Source organism: Bubalus kerabau, chromosome 2 (assembly GCF_029407905.1).
Source record: "Bubalus kerabau isolate K-KA32 ecotype Philippines breed swamp buffalo chromosome 2, PCC_UOA_SB_1v2, whole genome shotgun sequence".
Classification (NCBI taxonomy): Eukaryota; Metazoa; Chordata; class Mammalia; order Artiodactyla; family Bovidae; genus Bubalus; species Bubalus kerabau.
The window spans coordinates 5,821,269-5,840,139 of NC_073625.1; the positions used below are offsets into that span (position 1 = coordinate 5,821,269).

Sequence of the window (18,871 nt, forward strand, 5' to 3'; positions counted from 1 at the left end):
GGGGATAGTCTGGTTATTCAAATAATTTGATCTAAATATATATTTACTAGGAACTTATGAAATTTATGGTTCAAGTAAGTTCATCAGAATCTTGATGACAAGCAAAATTGATTTTTCAAAAACACAAGGAACTTATGGTCACACAAGTAGCAAATTAAAATGTATCAGGATCTGAACAATTAGGGAAGAAGGGAGGGAGAAGTAAGGACAGAAAACTTGGTTTGGTTGACCTTGTAACTGAGAAATTTGCTCTTGGAGTGTCACAGAGATAATTATGTTGCAATCTCAGGGAAAATTTGTTTTCCTATAATTTAATACTTAGCTGTACCATGAATGGTTGGATAATAGTAATGGAAATACTGTCTGTTGGTTTTCAACATTTAGTTAACCTATAGACTAAGTGCAAAATTATAAGTGTTTTAAGACAGTATGTGAATATTATCAACTTTGGCAATGCAAATGTCAAAGTATTCCTAATTGAAGTTGAGAAAAAGACAAAGGGAGAAGATGTTGAAGGAAGATGGGTTGGTAAGATCCACTCCCAAATGTAGGAAGTAAAGAGATTCTATCTCAAGTTGGTGGAAAAAGAACTATCTTGTATTACTGAGCTAAACTCATAAAGGTAACCCAGAAGGAAAAAAAAATAAAACACTAAAAATAATGACATAAACATCAACATTCCTGAGTTTTGGGATCAAATAATAAAATAAATCTTCATCTATCTTTGCAGTAAGGAAATAATGAGATTTTCAGATTTGATAAATGAAGATTTAGTGGTATTAATATATTATTTAAAATGTGGAGACAATCTTTAGAAGAACCCAAAGCATACACTGTTGAAGTAGCTGACTCTGAGGGTTGGGACAATGGACTATTCCTTTTTTGGACATTAACATTTGGGATGTGCTTAACTTTATGCATGCTTTAGTTTGGCTTCCCAGGTGGTGCTAGTGTAAAGAACCTGCCTGACAATGCATGAGACTTAAGAACGTGGGTCTGATCTCTAAGGCAGGAAGGTCCCCTGGAGGAGGGCATGGCAACCTACTCTAGTATTCTTGGACAGAGGAGCCTGTCCATAGGGTCGCAGAGATGGACACGACTGAAGCGACCTGGCACACATGCATACATGCTTTAATTTGATGAGATTAGAATATATGTTTTTAAAGTTTGTATTCCAGAACTTAATCTCTTTTAAATTCATTAATTAATTTAATTTTGGTTGTGTTGGGGCTTTGTTGTTGCTCATGATCGAACAAGTGAACGAGTGAAGTCACTCAGTCGTGTCCGACACTTTGCGACCCCATGGACTGTAGCCTACCAGGCTCCTCTGTCCATGCAATTTTCCAGCAAGAGTGCTGGAGTGGATTGCCATTTCCTTCTCCAGGGGATCTTCCCGACCCAGGGATTGAACCTGGGTATCCTGCTTTGCAGGCAGACGCTTTACCATCTGAGCCACCAGGGAAGCCCATGGTGTTGCTTGTTGCTCATGGGCTTTCTCTAATTGTGATGAGTGGGGGTTATTCTTTGTTGTGGTGCATGGGTTTCTCATTGCATTGGCTTCTCTTATCGCAGAGCACAGTCTCTAGGTGCTTGGGTTTCAGTAGTTGTGGCATATGGGCCTAGCTTCTCCATGGCATGTGGAATCTTCTTGAACCAGGGATCGAACCCAGGTCCCCTGCATTGGTAGGTGGGTTCTTATCCACTGTACTGCCAGGGAAGTCCTAGAATATTTTTTAAATGAACTGGAAGAAAGAACAGATATGAACTAGGTTTTTATAATTTAAAATATTAATTGTAATCACCAGAGCAACCACTAAGAAAATAACATAGGTACAAATCTTTGCATCCTTGGATTAGGCAATGGTTTCTTAAGGTGGCTCAGATGGTAAAAAATCCACCTGCAATGTGAGAAACCTGGGTTTGATCCCTGGGTTCAGAAGATCCCCTGGAGAAGGGAAAAGCTACTCACTCCAGTATTCTGGCCTGGAGAATTCCACGGACAGAGGAGCCTGGCAGGTTACAGGTCAGTCTCTGGGGTTGCACAGAGTTGGACATGACTGAGCGACTTTCACTTTTCTTAGATATGTTATCCAAAGCATATGCAGCGAAAGAAAAAAATCTGTAAATCTGACTTTACCATAATTAAAAATGTTTATACTTCAAAGGATACTATCAAGAAAGTAGAAAGATAATCCACAGAATGGGAGAATATACCTGCAAATTACGTATCTATGAGGGACTAGCATTTTAAATATTTGAATAACTCTTACAACTCAAAAAGACAAACAAAATCCAGCTAAAATCTAGGCAAATGATTTAAATCAACATTTCTAAAGAAGATGTAAAAGTGGAGCTCAACATCATTTATTATTAAAGAAAGGCAAATGAAAGCGAAAACGAGATGCTGCTTCACATCCCCTAGTCCCACACATGTCCATATGAATTTTATGTTCTACTTGACCATTTCTGAAGAAGAAAAACTATGATTTTAACAGGGATGTAGGCTGTCATTTTAAAAGATGGAACAATAGCAAGTGTTGGTGAGGATGTGGAGCCATAGGTGCCAGGATTAGTGGACTGATGAGAATTTATTTTCTTTTTCTGTTCCTGGCATTGTAAGGAGGGCCAGTCCCCTTTGGCTACTAAGATAGCTCTGGATGGTGATGGGGGACCCTTATCACCTCCTGATAGCAGGTGAGGTTTTGACTGATTATTTATAGGAACAAAAGATGTCCTAATTGTAGTCCAAGTTGATGAATAGGGTCGAAGTGATTGCAGGCAGTAGAATTGGGAGGCTGAGAGGTGGTGTTATCGTTGTTCAGTCGCTCAGTCGTGTCTGACCCTCTGCAGCCCCGTGGATCGCAGCACACCAGGCTTCCCTGTCCTTTACTACCTCCTGGAATTTGCTCAAATTCATGTCGTTTGAGCCAGTGGAATATGAATAAACCCTCTGCTCAGAAAACTTCAGCCTACCAAATGGCACAAAACACAGGATGTTAAATGGCTCAATACCCTTTACATATAGCTCAGGTTCTGGGTTGTGTTGGTTTATTCAAACAAAGGAAGGGGTGGCACAGGGTTTTGCTATGGAAGTTGGTGAGGGCATCATTTCTGGTCTGACTTCCATGGTCGCTGGCTGTCATGCTGTCCCTAGAATGTTCCTTTTACTTCTCATAATGTCAGGGCTAGACATACCATCTGAGTGCAAATGTAAGCACGCACGCAGACCACTTCCGCTGGCAAAGGTATGATGGATCAGAGGACAGTAATAGCTTCGGAGAATATTCTTTTCTTTTCCTACAGAGGTCCTTCCGTTTGAGAAACTGCAAATGATTTTGAAATGAGAAGACTGTCCCATAACACAAGCACCTCAGCGCCTTTTCCTGGCAGACAAACCCAGAGCCCTGGGGCCCCTGCGTTTATGGTGCAATCAGAATCACAGCAGATCCATCTCGTGCAGGAGGGAAACGCTCGGCCGTGAACAAAGACCTCTGATGGTGTGGGTGAAAAACAGTGCTGCAGTTTTATCTTTTCTAAAGGCCAGTGATAAGGTCTTTTGTTCTTTTGTTGTTTCTAGAGGTTCTCTGCGGGGAGAATTTATGGACTATGGGACATTTTAAGGACACAGAGATTTCACATAGGCCTGTAAGTGGGTGGGAAAGTTTTTGCACAAATCTTTTCAAGTACTTATAATTAATTTTTTAAAGTCTATTTTCAATACTGACTTACCCTGGCTCTTTTCCAGCTCTAGAACAGTATCAGAAGGAATATGGATCTACAGCAAAGTTTTTTACATAATTAAACAATGGGGGAACTTGAAACAGATTGATTAAACAGGAGTGATCAGCATGCTTGCTTTTCTAACCATTTTTGAACTGAGTTTAATGCCTGTAACCTTTGCTAAAACTGTGGCATGTTTTCCTTTGTGGAAAGCTGCAGTGCCTGAGTTCCCTGAGGTCACGTCCCATGGTGTGAAAGTGGAGAGGGGCTTTGCCCTTCCACCAGGATTGGTGATCCCAGCCTGTCACGGGATATGCCAGTTTAGACGAGCTCTCCCTCAGGGCTGTCCGAACGGGGGACTGAGTGCTTAGCTAGTAAGGACCAGTAAGAGCTCTTTCCCCTCCCCCTCCCCCTCCCTTTGTCATTCTGCCAGTCATCACCACTGTACACTATTTATTTTTAGAATCTCATTCTATAAATTGATGCCTTGCTGCTGCCTTTATCTCCTGCATGTCATTTGTAAAAAAGACAAGCAGTAGATTTCTGATCAGAGGAGTGGCCAGAATGTTTATTGTGGATGGTTTTGTAGCTTGTCCTTCAGATGACCCAAAATTAATAATGTACACAGGCAGAACCCAGCTTCAGTACATATCCTTCTACCTGAGGCATCTCTCGAAGGGGTCCTCAGCTTCTGTTGACCAGGATGCTGCGTGTGTGACTGTCAGATAGCAACTGGAGTCTTCCTCCTCCTTCAGATCCAGGAGATATTGGTCCAGCTCTTAAATAGTTATCCTGGGGAAGTTTACAGGACTCCTGCAAAGCTCCAGAGGGTCTTTCACTCTGTAAAAATCCCAACTTTGAGAAAGAGAAAAACAAATATTGTATATTAAGGCATATATATGGAATCGAGAAAGATGGTGCTGAGGAACCTATTTGCAGGGCAGCAATGGAGACGAAGACATAGAGAACAGACTTATGGACATGGTAGGAGGTGGGGAGGGAGAGGGTGGGACGAGTGGAGAGAGTAGCATGGAAACATATACTGCCGTATGTAAGATAGAGAGCTCGTGGGAATTTGCTTCATGACTCAGGAAACTCAAACAGGGGCTCTGTAATAACCCAGAGGGGTGGGAAGGGGTGGGAGGTGGGAGGGACGTTCAAGAGGGAGGGGACATATGTGTACCTGTGGCTGATTCATGTTGATGGATGGCAGAAACCAATACAATGTTGTAAAGCAATTACCCTTCAATTAAAAATAAATAAATTTTAAAATATCCTGATTTTGAATGTCTCCGACCCTCTCTCCTTGGGCAGCGTGCCATCCGATAAGATCCTCCTTATTTTCTCTACACACGGACCCAGGCATGGACTTCTGTGCTTTTCTTGGTTTCCACAAAAGCTTCTGTCCACGAGGCAATTTCTGTGCCCGTAGACTTAGTGAGGCTTCGAGCATGAGAATGATGGTGGGGATTCTGAATTGGGATAGATGTCTCAAAAACACAACTCCAAGTTGAACATTACCCATTGGGGGGCTTTCCTCCTCCTCCTCTGCCCTCCCTACTTCCGTCTTGTCCCTGTCCTCTCCAGGCAGGAGCAAAACCAGTTTCTTCCCATCTCCTCCACAGCAGGTCAGCCACGCTGTCCCTTGCAGATATTCATAACTTGAGGTGTCACCTATTTCTCCAAGTGGCATATTGCAAATAAAAACACTTTCCTTCTTGAAAATAGTTTTTGTATCAGCTATTAAGACATTGTGCAAAACATATCTGCAAAATATATCACCCAGGTTTCCTGGGAGGTTATTAGCAGAGGGGTAATGCACTCTGAGTGGTGACTGTGTAACCTTGGTGAGCATCAGAATTCCTTGGGGAGGCTGTAAACGTACTGATTCCCCGGTACAGTCAGACACACCCATCATTTCTGAGCAAGATGTGCAGTACAGTTTCATAGAAGGTCAAGTGCCAGTGAACCTGCTATGATGTCTTCCAGCTCACTTTCCTTTCTTCCTCCAAATAGGAAGTTATTTGAAATCTAATCTTCTGGTTGATCAATTTACTGAATTTTTCCCCCCTGTGAAATATATTCTCAAGACCCTCTCCAAACCCTGCTCACCCTTAATTTGTCCAAGGTTCCTAAATTATATTGACTGGCATAGCTATCAGCCTTTAAATCAACCTAGTGATGCTTCACATGGGAACCCACATCCCCTTAGAGTTTAGACTGTATTTGTTGTCTCTGAAGGAAAGTTTATAAAAGGGAATCCTGCATGGAGCTGACCTATGACTTTTTGCTCAATGATCCTGTGAAATAAATCTTTTATTTTTCAGGGACTGTGCTACATACTTTTTTTTTTTTTTTTTTTGAGAAGGTTTAGATTCATAGCAAAACTGAAGGGAAAATAGAGCGTTTCTGTCTGCCCCTTCCGCCACACAGATCGAGCCTCTCCGACCATGAGCAGTTGACACCAAAGTAGCACGTCTCTTACAATCGCTGAACCTGCCCTGACATGTCATTATTACTCAAAGCCCACCATTTGCATTAGAATTTGCTTTCAGTGTACATTTGATGGTTTTGATAAATGTATAATTAAAGCACATATTCACCATCAGAGTATCACACGGAATAGTCTCACAGCCCTCAAAGTCCTTGTGCTCCGCCTTTTTATCCTCCCTCCTTTCAGATCTGACGAGCACTCATCTTTTCAGTCTCCATAGTTTTGCTTTTTCCAGTGTCATGTAGTTGAAATCACACAGAATGTAGCTTTTACAGATTGATTTCTTTCACTTAGTAATGCGCATTTAACTGTCCTGGGTGTCTTTTTGTGGCAATATATTTCTGTTTTAGCTCTGAAGAGTGTTGTTCGGATGTATCACTGCTTATTTATCCATTCACTGAATGGGACGAAGACTCACCTAAAGAAGGGCATTTTGGTTGCTTCCAAGTTTTGGCAACTCTGAATAAATCTACTGTAAACAACTGTGTGCTGATTTTTGTATGGATTTTAATGTCTGATTTCTTTGGGTAAATGCCAAGTAGCATTGCTCATTATTGCTTTTCTGTGTCCTACTTAAGAAAACTTAATCTACCTCAGCCAAGTATTCTCCCATGTAATCTAGAATTTTCATAGTTTTAGCTTTTTCATCTAGGCTTATGATCCCTTTTGAGTTAAGCTTTTGTATAGGATGAGGTAGGGATTAAAATAACAAAGGTTTATTTCTTCCATATGGATATATGTAGATGTGGGAAAATTTCCTACCTTCATTAGATTGATTAGGTGCTTTTGCCAAAAATTAACTGACTGTATACTTGTGAAGTTTTGTCCAGGCTCTCCATTCTGTTTTATGAACCTATTTGTCTATCTTTAAAAAAGTTACTCAGTCACGGCTACACTGGGTCTTCTTTGCTGCACGCGGGCTTTCTCTAGCCGTGGTGTACGGCCTCCTCACTGTGGCGGTTTCTCTTGTGGAGCAGGCTTTAGGCGTGAGGGCTCAGTAGTTGTGGCTGGCGGGCCTAGGTGCCCTGCAGCATGTGGGATCTTTCCAGATCAGGGATCAAACCTGTGTCCCCTGCTTTGGCAGACAGTTCTTAATCACTGGACCATGGGGGAAGGCCAGAACAACTGGTTTGATTAAAGATCACTGAGTAATATGTCTTGTTCCACCCTAAGTAAATTTCACTTTCAGAGTTGTCTTTTTTTTTCTTTTTTAATTTTTGCAAGGATGGTGAAAAGGGATCAAGACCTTAGAAAAAGGAGTCATAAAAAAGGGATTTAAATGAAGAATTTCTCTAAGAGTCATGAGAGGCAACTAATTTCTTTATTAGTTTGAGCAGTAGATATAATTAAAGGACTCCGAAGAAAGGTGACATTACATTCTCAAACTGTTTGGCAGGTTGAATCTTTAACCCAGGGAGCTATGTGTATTTTTTTTTTTACACATTCCATATTTGGTTAATTTGACACCAATTAGCACTTCCAGTTCTAGAAAGGCCTACATACTCTGTTGCTCAGTCGTGTCTGACTCTTTGTGGCCCCATGGACCGTAGCCCACCAGGCTCCTCTGTCCATGGAATTTTCCAGGCAAGAATACTGGAGTGGTTTGCCATTTCCTTCTCCAGGGCATCTTTCTGACTCAGGGATCGAATCTGGGTCTCCTGCATTGCAGGCAGATGCTTTACCATTGGAGGCATCAGTGATTTAGTCTGAAGATATCATCTTAAAACACAGGCTGAGAGCATCACTTTTTCCTCAAAAGCTTTGGAATGCTCCACAATTGTCCCCAAGATGGAGTATAAACTCTTGCTCCTAGATGTGTCTCTTGCTTTAGCTCCACCTGAAAATACGATTCTTCTGTCATACTTGGCTTTCTTTGATACCACGTTACCCCTTTCTCTTTTTACTTTTATCTACTCAAAGTGAGTAGGCTTCCTAGGTGGCTCAGTAGCAAAGAATCACCTGCCAATGCAGGAGACGCAGGTTTGATCCCCGGGTTGGGAAGATCCCCTGGAGGAGGAAGTGGCCACCCGCTCCAGTATTCCTGCCTGGAGAACCCCATAGACAGAGGAGCCTGGCGAGCTACAGTCCATGGGGTTGTAAAACAGTCGGACTTGACTTAGCAACTAAACTAAGTCTAAACCAAGTCTAAGTCTAGTGACTAAACAACACAAGAGTGAGTTGCATTTCACAATTGATCTGTACATTGAATGTGTTACTTTGAGCTCCTATTCTATTGCTAGTGTATCTAACATTAAAGATGAGAAGAAATTTAACACTTGGCCTTCCTGGTGTACGGTGAGTACATCCACAAACCTGTGAGGTTTCGCTAAACCACTTCGTCAATGAGGAATGTCTCTTTTACCTATGTGTCTGTCAAAATTCTGTTCATTCTTCAAGGATCCTTCAAGGTCATAGTTTTTTCTAAAGTCACTGTTTATTCTGGTAGGTTGGAATTAATCTCCTGTTCCCCTACCTTCTGATAATCATTCTTTTTACGTTATTGTAATACTTACCAATTTTGCTTTGCAAACATTGTGTTATGTGTCTTATTGATCTCTGTATCCTTGCTGGTATCTGGCATAGCACATATAGATAGTAGGTTATTGCTTCCTGAATTCCCATGTCACCCATTCATTTATTTCAGTGTCTGATGATGAATAGTTTTAATGTTAATATATTGACCTATTGTGTTAATGAATTGGGTGTGTGAGGCCATTTAATCAAATGATCATTTGAATTACTAATTATCTCTAGCTCCAGAGGATCCAATTGACCATGACAGGAACTTGGGGGTGATCCTTGACTCCTCTTTTTCCCTTAGTTCCTTATCCAATCAGTCTTAAATTTTAATTCCTGTCTCTCAAATCTATCCCTTTCTCTTCATTTTATAGCACCTTATTCATTGCCCTGGATTATTATAACAGAAGCTCTGCTTTCAGGCTAATCCTTCTTCAATCCCTTTCCCCATGCTTCCAGGTGGATGTTTCTATAATTCAAATCTGACCATGTCACTCTCTCGCTTAAAGCCACTTAGTGCGTCTGGGTCCCAAGGGCCATTTTGACAATTGCTTTCCAGCCATGGAGACACTATAAAAGACCCACTAGTCCCAAATTTCTTGCTTCATTTTGGGTACAAGGTGGAATTTTTTCTTTTGTAGTGACAGAGAGATTGGGTGATGGAGATACGGAAGCAGGAGGAAGAGACCCGAGGGGGAAGAGGGAGACTGTCAGTGCTGCGGTGTCTGCCCTGCAGAATGTAGTTTCTGGTGAGGTGATTAGCATGCAGATCAGCTGCATGAGTCCTGCAGGCATTAGCTCTTGAACAGCAGCTTTTCAAGCCCTTCTCCACTTCTGCTTCTTCACAAATTCACATCCCTTCTGGCTGCTCTACCATAGCCCTGGTTCAGAATCCATTAACTGAAGATTTAGTCCATGAACAAAAAATGATTCTGCATGCTTATGATTAATGAGGAAGCTGTTTCAAAATCACAAGGCGCCATACTGGCTAACTACTATTCATTACTTTTATCCTCATAATACTGAGAAACTGTTTCATCATACCAGAAACAATTGTTCAGATTGATCTGCTTGGATAGAAATTGCACTTGCTTTTGAAAGGCAAGTATTTTCTGATGTCTTAGATTTATGAAAATAATAATAATCATAGACAACTATGTGGGCTTATAGTAAGTACTGCATTGCAGTTAAGTTATTTGTTATGTCTTAATTTATTTAATCCTCACAACCACTTTATGAAATATATATAGTTACTATCTCTAGTTTATAGATGAGAAAACTAATGTTCAGAGGTTAGATCCTGCATAGGCGGTAAGAGGTAGACCCTAGATTAAAACAGGTAATCTCATGCCAGAACCCACACTTGGCTCTTAGCCTATGCTGTGTTAGGAGAGGAGGCTACTTGTTCAGTTCAGTTCACTCGCTCAGTTGTGTCCAACTCTTTGCGACCCCATGGACTGCAGCACACCAGGCTTCCCTGTCCATCACCAACTCCCAGAGTTTACTAAAACTCATGTCGCTTGAGTTGGCTGCTTGTTGAGAATGCTTTTTGCTTCATAGTCAGGAACACTTTGGGCTAAGCTGTATCTTGAGACCTTCTAGTGGGGTAGATGAATTGACTGGAACATTTCATGCAAAGATGGGCTCGATAAAGGACAGAAATGGTATGGACCTAACAGAAGCAGAAGATATTAAGAAGAGGTGGAAAGAATATACAAAAGAACTGTACAAAAAAGATCTTCACGACCCAGATAATCACGATGGTGTGATCACTGACCTAGAGCCAGACATCCTGGAATGTGAAGTCCAGTGGGCCTTAGAAAGCATCACTACGAACAAAGCTAGTGGAGGTGATGAAATTCCAGTTGAACTATTTCAAATCCTGAAAGATGATGCTGTGAAAGTGCTGCATTCAATATGCCAGCAAATTTGGAAAACTCAGCAGTGGCCACAGGACTGGAAAAGGTATGTTTTCATTCCAATCCCAAAGAAAGGCAATGCCAAAGAATGCTCAAACTACCGCACAGTTGCACTCATCTCACATGCTAGTAAAGTAATGCTCAAAATTCTCCAAGCCAGGCTTCAGCAATACGTGAACCGTGAACTTCCAGATGTTCAAGCTGGTTTTAGAAAAGGCAGAGGAAGCAGAGATCAAATTTCCAACATCCGATGGATCATGGAAAAAGCAAGAGAGTTCCAGAAAAACATCTATTTCTGCTTTATTGACTATGCCAAAGCCTTTGACTGTGTGGGTCACAATAAACTGTGGAAATATCTGAAAGAAATGGGAATACCAGACCACCTGATCTGCCTCTTGAGAAATCTGTATGCAGGTCAGGAATCAACAGTTAGAACTGGACATGGAATAACAGACTGGTTCCAAATAGGAAAAGGAGTACGTCAAGGCTGTATATTGTCACCCTGTTTATTAAACTTCTATGCAGAGTACATCATGAGAAACTCTGGACTGGAAGAAACACAAGCTGGAATCAAGATTGCCGGGAGAAATATCAATAAGCTCAGATATGCAGATGACATCACCCTTATGGCAGAAAGTGAAGAGGAACGAAAAAGCCCCTTGATGAGAGTGAAAATGAATAGTGAAAAAGTGGGCTTAAAGCTCAACATTCAGAAAACGAAGATCATGGCATCTGGTCCCATCACTTCATGGGAAATAGATGGGGAAACAGTGGAAACAGTGTCAGGCTTTATTTTTCTGGGCTCCAAAATCACTGCAGATGGTGACTGCAGCAATGAAATTAAAAGATGCTTACTCCTTGGAAGGAAAGTTATGACCAACCTAGACATCATATTCAAAAGCAGAGACATTACTTTACCAACAAAGGTCCGTCTAGTCAAGGCTATGGTTTTTCCTGTGGTCATGTATGGATGTGAGAGTTGGACTGTGAAGAAGGCTGAGCACTGAAGAATTGATGCTTTTGAACTGTGGTGTTGGAGAAGACTCTTGAGAGTCCCTTGAACTGCAAGGAGATCCAACCAGTCCATTCTGAAGGAGATCAGCCCTAGGATTTCTTTGGAGGGAATGATGCTGAAGCTGAAACTCCAGTACTTTGGCCACCTCATGTGAAGAGCTGACTCATTGGAAAAGACTCTGATGCTGGGAGTGATTGGGGGCAGGAGGAGAAGGGGACGACAGAGGATGAGATGGCTGGATGGCATCACTGACTCGATGGACGTGAGTCTGAGTGAACTCTGGGAGTCTGTGATGCACAGGGAGGCCTGGCATGCTGCGATTCATGGGGTTGCAAAGAGTCGGACATGACTGAGTGACTGAACTGAACTGAACTGATGCTGTGCAGGAAAGAACCAGGACAATGTATCCTACCCCCATCTGGGGTGAAATCAGCAGTTAATATTATGATCAGGAAAGTTTAGTGAAATCTAGTTAAATTTAGAACTCTCCAAAGGTCTCATTTGCAGGAGGGAGAATGGAAGTATGGTTGTGAGTAAATTAGATTACCTGCAAACAAAGGGTTCTGCCAGAGGGAAGGGAAGGGTTCTAGAAGCAGGGTCTGAGAGGAGCCTGGCTTGGCAGATGGCACCGTGATCTGTGAGCTGGGGCTGGGAGTCACACGGAACAGACATCTGTGCCTTGGCTCAGCCATTCACGCTGTGAAGTTGAACAAGTTCCTTCACTGCTTCACACTTTAGTTTCCTCATCTATAAAAAGAAGTTAAATCTCCCATCCTGAAAGGATTATTGAGTGGATTAAGGGAGACAAGTTTACAAAGTATGCAGCACAGCGCCAAAGCAGGAAGTGGGAACGTTTTAGGTGGAAGTGACTTAATGATGATGGGTTAGAGTTTACTGCCAGGAAGAACTTGCTGAGATTTGGAAAGAAAAGTGAAGGGAGAAGCTCTCACTTTTGGTTCTCAGGAGATTCTCTGACTGGCTTGGAGGATGTGGCAGCTCTGTAGACCTTTCTACCTGCTCCCGCTCCGAGGCCCTGATCCAGGTAGTGGTTCCTCAGAGACCCACATGCACTCTGCTCTCTCCACCCACTCCGGTGCCTCAAGCTGAAGTCAGTAGTGGATGTTCCCTTCATCTTCCGGCTATACCTTCCAGATCTTATGTCTCTTGGCTCCTTCCTCATTCTTGAAAGCCTCGATCCATGTGTCAAATGTTCTATCATCACAGCATTGCAGTGCTTCATTTTGTTGATCAGACTCAGAATAATAACAGCTGGTGTCCTCTTACTGCCTTGGTGTTGCTTGATTACCTAGAGGAGAGGTTGGAAAACCTTACCTAAATGACAATAGTAAGTAGTTTTTGCTTTTGTGGGCCATTTGGACTCCATTGCAACTACTCAATCCTCTGTTAAGAGAATGAATGCAGTCATAGGACATGCATGCTGGAACCGGCATGGCTGCGGTCCAATACAACTTCACTGGTGTTGAAATTTGAATGCTCTGTGATTTTTTTAAAATTATTTTTTAAATTGAAGAATAATTGCTTCACAGAATTTTGTTGTTTTCTGGCAAACCTTAACATGAATCAGCCATAGGTGTACATGTGTCCCCTCCCTTCTGAACCTCCTTCCCATCTCCCGCCCCATCCCACCCTTCTAGGTTGATACAGAGCCCCTGTTTGAGTTTCCTGAGCCATACGGCAAATTCCCGTTGGCTATCTATTTTACATATGGTAATGTAAGTTTCCATGTTACTCTTTCCATACATCTCAGCCTCTCCTCCCCTCTCCCCATGTTCATAAGTCTATTCTCTATTTCTGTTTCTCCATTGCTGCCTTGTAAATAAATTCTTCAGTACCATGTTTCAAGATTCCGTATATGTGCATTAGAATACGACATTTATCTTTCTCTTTCTGACTCCCTTTACTCTGTATAGTAGGTTCTAGGTTCATCCACCTCATCAGAACTGACTCAAATGCATTCCTTTTTATGGCTGAGCAATATTCCATCATGTATATGTACTACAACTTCTTTATCCATTCATCTCTTGATGGACATCTCTCTAGGTTGCTTCCATGTTCTGGCTATTGTAAATAGTGCTATAATGAACAATGGGATACATGTGTCTTTTTCAATTTTGGTTTCCTCAGGGTGGTGGCTTTATTCCTAGATTTTAAGGAATCTCCATATTGTCTACCATAGTGGTTGTATCAATTTACATTCCCACCAACAGTGCAAAAGCGTTCCCTTTTCTCCACACCCTCTCCAGCATTTCTTGTTTGTAGACTTTTTGATGATGGTCGTTCTGACTAGTGTGATATCTCACTGTGGTTTTGATTTGCATTTCTCTAATAAAGAGTGATGTTGAGCATCTTTTCATGTGTTTGTTAGCCATCTGTATGTCTTCTTTGGAGAAATGTCTGTTTAGGTCTTTTCCCCACTTTTGGATTGGGCTGTTTGGTTTTCTGGCATTGAGATGTATGAGCTGCTTGTATATTTTGGAAATTAATCTTATGTCAGTTGTTTCACTTGCTATTATTTTCTCCCATTCTGAGAATTGTCTTTTCACCTTGCTTGTAGTTTCCTTTGCTGTACAAAATCTTTTAAGTTTAATCAGGTCCCACTTGTTTACTTTTGTTTTTACTTCCATTACTCTAGAAGGTGGGTCATAGAGGATCTTGCTTTGATTTATGTCATCAAGTGTTCTGCCTATGTTTTCCTCTAAGAGTTTTATAGTTTCTGGTCTTACATTTAGGTCTTTAATCCATTTTGAGTTGATCTTTGTGTATGGTGTTAGGAAGTGTTCTAATTTTATTCTTTTACATGTAGCTGTCCAGTTTTCCCAGCACCATTTATTGAAGAGGCTGTCTTTGCCCCATTGTATATTCTTGTCTCCTTTGTCAAAAATAAGGGACGCATAGATGCATGGGTTTATTTCTGGGCTTCCTATCTTGTTCCATTGGTTTATATTTCTGTTTTTGTGCCACTATCATACTGTCTTGATGACTGTAGCTTTGTAGTATAATATGAAGTCAGGAAGGTCGATTCCTCCAACTCCATTCTTCTTTCACAAAACTGCTTTGGCTATTTGGGGTCTTTTATGCAAAGATGGGCTCGATAAAGGACAGAAATGGTATGGACCTAACAGAAGCAGAAGATATTAAGAAGAGGTGGCAGGAATACACAGAAGAACTGTACAAAAAAGATCTTCACGGCCAAGATAATGATGATGGTGTGATCACTCACCTAGAGCCAGACATTCTGGAATGTGAAGTCAAGTGGGCCTTAGAAAGCATCACTACGAACAAAGCAAGTGGAGGTGATGGAATTCCAGTAGAGCTATTTCAAATCCTGAAAGATGATGCTGTGAAAGTGCTGCACTCAATATGCCAGCAAATTTGGAAAACTCAGCAGTGGCCACAGGACTGGAAAAGGTATGTTTTCATTCCAATCCCAAAGAAAGGCAATGCCAAAGAATGCTCAAACTACCGCACAGTTGCACTCATCTCACACGCTAGTAAAGTAATGCTCAAAATTCTCCAAGCCAGGCTTCAGCAATACATGAACCATGAGCTTCCAGATGTTCATGCTGGTTTTAGAAAAGGCAGAGGAAGCAGAGATCAAATTTCCAACATCCACTGAATCATGGAAAAAGCAAGAGAGTTCCAGAAAAGCATCTATTTCTGCTTTCTTGACTATGCCAAAGCCTTTGACTGTGTGGATCACAATGAACTGTGCAAAATTCTGAAAGAGATGGGAATACCAGACCACCTGATTTGCCTCTTGAGAAATCTGTATGCAGGTCAGGAAGCAACAGTTAGAACTGGACATGGAACAACAGACTGGTTCCGAATAGGAAAAGGAGTACGTCAAGGCTGTATACTGTCACCCTGCTTATTTAACTTTTATGCAGAGTACATCATGAGAAATGCTGGACTGGAAGAAGCACAAGCTGGAATCAAGATTGCTGGGAGAAATCTCAATAACCCCAGATATGCAGATGACATCACCCTTATGGCACAAAGTGAAGAGGAACGGAAAAGCCTCTTGATGAAAGTGAAAGTTGAGAGTGAAAAAGTTGGCTTAAAGCTCAACATTCAGAAAACGAAGATCATGGCATCTTGTCCCATCACTTCATGGGAAATAGATGGGGAAACAGTGTCAGACTTTATTTTTCTGGGCTCCAAAATCACTGCAGATGGTGACTGCAGCCATGAAATTAAAAGACGTTTAGTCCTTGAAAGAAAAGTTATGACTAACCTAGACATCATATTGAAAAGCAGAGAGATTACTTTGCCAACAAAGGTTCATCTAGTCAAGGCTATGGTTTTTCCTGTGGTCATGTATGGATGTGAGAGTTGGACTGTGAAGAAAGCTGAGTGCTGAGGAATTGATGCTTTTGAACTGTGGTGTTGGAGAAGACTCTTGAGAGTCCCTTGGACTGCAAAGAGATCCAACCAGTCCATTCTGAAGGAGATCAGCCCTGGGATTTCCTTGGAAGCAATGATGCTAAAGCTGAAACTCCAGTACTTTGGCCACCTCATGTGAAGAGCTGACTCATTGGAAAAGACTCTGATGCTGGGAGGGATTGGGGGCAAGAGGAGAAGGGGACGACAGAGGATGAGATGGCTGGATGGCATCACTGACTTGATGGACGTGAAAGGAAAGTGAAGTAGCTCAGTTGTGTCTGACTCTTTGCGACCCCATGGATTGTAGCCTACCAGGCTCTTCCCTCCATGGGATTCTCCAGGCAAGAATACTGGAATGGGTTGCCAATTCCTTCTCCAGGGGATCTTCCCAGTTCAGGGATCGAACCCACATCTACCGCATTGCAGGCAGATGCTTTAACCTCTGAGTCACGTGAGTCTGAGTGAACTCCGGGAGTTGGTGATAGACAGGGAGGCCTGGAGTGCTGCGATTCATGGGGTCGCAAAGAGTCGGACACGACTAAGGGACTGAACTGAACTGTGTTTCCACATGAATTGTGAAATTTTTTGTTCTAGCTTTGTGAAAAATGCCATTGGTAATTTGATATGGATTGCATGGAATCTGCAGGCTGCATTTGGTAGTATAGTCATTTTCACAATATTGATTCTTCCTACCCAGGAGCATAGGATATCTCTCCATCTGTTTGTCATCTTTGGTTTCTTTCATCAGTGTCTTATAATTTTCTATGTACAGTTCTTTTGTCTCCTTACGTAGGTTTATTCCTAGATATTTAATTCTTTTTGTTGTAATGGTGAATGGGATTGATTCCTTAATTTCTCTTTCTGATTTTTCATTGTTAGTATATAGAACTGCAAGCAATTTCTCAGTGTTGGTTTTGTATCCTGCAACTTTCCTAAATTCACTGAATAGCTCTAGTACTAATTTTCTGATACTGTCTTTAGGATTTTCTGTGTACAGTATCATGTCCTCTGCAAACAGTGAGAGCTTTACTTCTTTTCCGATCTGGATTCCTTTTATTTCTTTTTCTTCTCTGATTGCTGTAGCTAGGAATCGAGAAATATGTTGAATAATATTGGTAAAAGTAGACACCCTTGTTTTGTTCCTGATCTTAGGAGGAATGCTTTCAGTTTTTCACCATTGAGAATAATGTTTGCTGTAGGTTCCAAATATAGCTCAACAAGTGGCCTGTCACCCCGTGAACAGCTCGAGAGGCAAGCGGAGTTCCTTACTATGTTGAGGTAGGTTCCTTCTGTGCCCATTTTTTGAAGAGTTATAATGATAAATGGGTGCTGAATTTTGTCAAAGGCTTTTTTGCATCTATTGAGATTATCATATGGTTTTTATCTTTTAATTTGTTAATATGGTGTATCACATTGATTGATTTGCATATATTGAAGAATCCTTGCATTCCTGGAATAAACCCAATTTGATCATGGTGTATGAGCCTTTTGATGTGTTGCTGAATTCTGTTTGCTAAAATTTTGTTGAGGATTTTTGCATCTATGTTCATCACCTGTAGTTTTCTTATTTTGTGTTGTCTTTGTCTGGTTTTGGTATCAGGGTGATGGTGGCCTCATAAAATGAGTTTGGAAATGTTCCTTCCTCTGCAATTTTTTTTATTTTTTTATTTTTATTTTTTTAATTTAATTTTATTTTTAAACTTTACATAATTGTATTAGTTTTGCCAAATATCAAAATGAATCCACCACAGGTATACATGTGTTCTGCAATTTTTTGAAAGAGTTTTAGAAGGATAGGCATTAGCTCTTCTCTAAATGTTTTATAGAATTCTCCTGTGAAGCCATCTGGTCCTGGGCTTCTGTTTTTTGGGAGATTTTTGACCACAGCTTCAATTTCAGTGCTTGTAATTGAGTTGTTCATAATTTCTATTTCTTCCTGGTTCAGTCTTGGAAGATTGAACTTTTCTAAGAATCTGTCCATTTCTTCCAGCTTATCCATTTTATTGCTATATAGTTGTTCATAATAGTCTCTTATAATCCTTTGTATTTCTGCATTGTCTGTTGTAACCTCTCCTTTTTCATTACTAATTTTGTTGATTTGATTCTTCTCTCTTTTTTTCTTGATGAGTCTGGCTAAAGGTTTGTCAATTTTGTTTATTTTCTCAAAGAACCAGCTTTTAGTTTTATTAATCTTTACTATTATTTCTTTCATTTCTTTTTCATTTATTTCTGCTCAGATTTTTATGATTTATTTCTGTCTACTAATTTTTTTTTGTTCTTCTTTGTCCAGTTGTTGTAGGCATAAAGTTAGGTTATCTATTCAGTGCTTTTCTTGTTTCTTGAGGTAGGATTGTATTGCTATAGACTTAGAACTGCTTTTCTGCATCCCATAGGTTTTGAGTTGTTGTGTTTTCATTGTCATTTGTTTCTAGACATTTTTTGATTTCCCTTTTGATCTCTTCAGTAACCTGTTGGTTATTTAGAAACGTGTTGCTTAATCTTCATGTGTTTGTGTTTCTTTCAGTTTTGTTCTTGTAACTGATATCTAATCTCATAGCCTTGTGGTCAGAGAAGATGCTTGACACGATTTCAATTTTCTAAAGTTTACTGAGGTTTGATTTGTGACCCAAGATGTGGTCTATCCTGGAGAATGTTCCATATGCACTTGAGAAGATGTATTCTTCTGCATTTGGATGGAATGCCCTGAAGATATCAATAAGATCCATCTCATCTAATATATCCTTTAAGACTTGTGTTTCCTTATTAATTTTCTGTTTTAATGATCTGTCTATTGGTGTGAGT

General features: G+C 40.9%; 1 long non-coding RNA gene across 1 annotated transcript in view; it reads left to right on the forward strand.

Annotated features, from left to right (window-relative positions):
- Positions 1-12,505: 12,505 nt before the first annotated feature.
- The window catches only part of LOC129644591 (uncharacterized), a 29,361-nt gene continuing 22,995 nt past the window's right edge, over positions 12,506-18,871 (forward strand). The window contains exons 1-2 of the long non-coding RNA XR_008710857.1: positions 12,506-12,707; positions 17,269-17,347. This is a non-coding gene — a long non-coding RNA (uncharacterized LOC129644591). The remainder of the gene's footprint in view (positions 12,708-17,268; positions 17,348-18,871) is intronic.